Source organism: Azolla caroliniana, unplaced genomic scaffold (assembly GCF_043228905.1).
Source record: "Azolla caroliniana isolate FFs.n. ecotype wild unplaced genomic scaffold, voAzoCaro1.0.p SCAF_17, whole genome shotgun sequence".
NCBI lineage: Eukaryota > Viridiplantae > Streptophyta > Polypodiopsida > Salviniales > Salviniaceae > Azolla > Azolla caroliniana.
In genome coordinates, this window is record NW_028230452.1 from 14229218 (window position 1) to 14232133 (window position 2916).

Genomic DNA, 2916 nt, shown 5'->3' on the forward strand with positions numbered 1-2916 from the left:
CTCTTTACATACGTATGTAGGTTGATGAACAAATAACAATGTATGTATACACACCCTTGGGTCGACGAACAAATTACAATGCATGTATACACACCGTTATGTCGAGGGTTTGAGTTTCAGAAGTGTTTGGCATATCCTTATTTCATTACTTTAGGTATAAATAGAACATCACTTCGTATTTTAAGTTTGTATATATGGTGATGAGTTGATGTATTATTAGAAAGTTTCGGCACTATGCTACTTGTATTTCTACGTTGTGGATATAATATCACTTCCTGGTCTTAGGAAAATGTTATCACGATGTTATAAATCACCATTTGAAAGAAAAACAAAACGGTGATATAAAGTAAACAAATTCATAGGTTCATAGACAAGGAAACAGTAGAAAATTATAATATTAAATAGTCAATTAAATCTAAATTCATAGTCCGACATTAGCTCAGTTGGTAGAGCGGAGGATTGTAGTGTACGTATAGACATCCTTAGGTCGTTGGTTCAAATCCAACAGGTCGGACTTAAATTTGCGTATGATTCGCATTGCAATATGCATATAATGTTATTTGTGGGTCGATGAACAATGTCGTCAAAGATATATAAATCAATTTGATTTGAACATACATGCACAGAAAGATTTTAGACTCTTTACATACCTATGTGGGTCCACGACCAAATAACAATGTATGTATACACACCCTTGGGTCGATGAGCAAATTACAATACATGTATCCACAGCCTTATGTCGAGGGTTTGAGTTTCACAAGTTGTTGGTTTTTTCTTATTTCATTACCTTCGGTATAAATAGGACATCACTTCGTATTCTAAGATTGTATATCTGATGATTAGCTGGTCTATTATTAGAAACTTTCGGCACTATGCTACTTCTATTTCTACGTTCAACATATAATATCACTTCTTGGTCTACGGAAAATGTTATCGCCATATTATAAATCATGATTTGAAAGAAAAACAAAACGGTAATATAAAGTCAACAAATTCATAGGTACATAGACAAGAAAACAATAGAAAATTATAATATGAAATATTCAATTAAATCTAACTTTATAGTTCAGCCTTACCTCAGTTGGTAGAGTGGAGGATTGCAGTGTACGTATAGGCATCCTTAGGTCGTTGGTTCGAATATGACAAGACGGACTTAAGTTCGTGTATTGTTCACATTGGAACATGCATATAATGTGATTGGTGGTTCGATGAGCAATGTCATCAAAGATATATAAATCAGTTTGATTTGAACATATATGCACAGAAACATTTCAAACTATTTATATACCTATGTGGGTCCACGAACAAATAACAATGTATGTATACACAGCCTTAGGTCGACGAACAAATTACAATGCATGTATACACACCTTTAGGTCGAGGGTTTGAGTTTCACAAGACTTTCGTTCTCCTTATTTGATTACTTTTGGTATAATTAGAACATCACTTCATATTTTAAGTTTGTATATATGGTGATTAGTTGGTCTATTATTAGAAACTTTCCGCACTATGCTACTTGTAGTTCTACATTGTGGATATAACATCACTTCTTGGTCTTAGGAAAATGTTATCAGGATATTATAAATCACCATTTGAAAGAAAAACAAAACGGTGATATAAAGTCAACAAATTCATAGGTGCATAGATAAGGAAACAGTAGAAAATTATAATATTAAATAGTTAATTAAATCGAAATTCATAGTCCGACCTTAGCTCAGTTGGTAGAGCGAAGGACTATAGTGTACGTATAGACATCCTTCGGTCGGTTCTTCGAATGCGACAGGTCGAACTTAAATTTGCGTATGCTTCACATTGCAACATGTATATAATGTGATTGGTAGGTCGATGAACAATGTCGTCAAAGATATATAAATCAGTTTGATTAGAATGATATATAAATCAGTTTTTTTTGAACATATGTGCACAAAAACATTTCAGACTCTTTACATACCTATTTGGGTCCATGAACAAATTACAATGTATGTATACACACCATTGGGTCGACGAGCAAATTACAATGCATGTATGCACAGTCTTATGTCAAGGGTTTGAGTTTCACAAGTCATTGGTTTATCCTTATTTCATTACTTTCGGTATAAATAGAACATCACTTCATATTCTAAGATTGTATAAATGATAATTAGTTCCATAGACAAGGAAAACAGAAAAAATTTATTATTTTAAACAATCAATAAAACGTAAATCCATAATCCGACCTTAGCTCAGTTCGTAGAGCGGAGGATTGTAATGTACGTATACACATGCTTAGGTCATTGGTATGAATCCGACAGGTCGGACTTAAATTTGCGTATGCTTCACATTGCAACATGCATATAATGTGATTGGTGCGTCGATGAACAATCTCGTCAAAGATATATAAATCAGTTTGATTTAAACATACATGCACAGAAAGATTTCAGACTCTTTACATACCTATGTGGGTCCACGACCAAACAACAATGTATGTATGCACACCCTTTGGTCGATAAGCAAATTACAATACATGTATCCACAACCTTATGTCGAGGGTTTGAGTTTCACAAGTTGTTGGTTTTTCCTTATTTCATTACTTTCGGTATAAATAGGACATCACTTCGTATTCTAAGATTGTATATCTGATGATTAGTTGGTCTATTATTATAAACTTTCGGCACTATGCTACTTCTATTTCTACGTTCAGCATATAATATCACTTCTTAGTCTACGGAAAATGTTATCACCATATTATAAATCACGATTTGAAAGAAAAACAAAACGGTGGTATGAAGTCAACAAATTGATAGGTGCATAGACAAGGAAATAGTAGAAAATTATAATATTAAGTGTCAATTAAATTTAAATTCATAGTCCAACCATAGCTCAGTTGGTAGAGCGTAGGATTGTAGTGTACGTATGGAAATCCTTAGGTTGTTGGTT

At 33.2% G+C, this 2916-nt stretch overlaps 1 non-coding gene across 1 annotated transcript; it reads left to right on the top strand.

Moving 5' to 3' along the window:
* The first annotated feature begins 428 nt into the window (after positions 1-428).
* TRNAY-GUA (transfer RNA tyrosine (anticodon GUA)) lies at positions 429-514 on the top strand. Its single transcript is given in 2 exon segments — positions 429-465; positions 479-514. It is a non-coding gene; the product is annotated as a tRNA-Tyr (tRNA).
* The last annotated feature ends 2402 nt before the right edge of the window (positions 515-2916 follow it).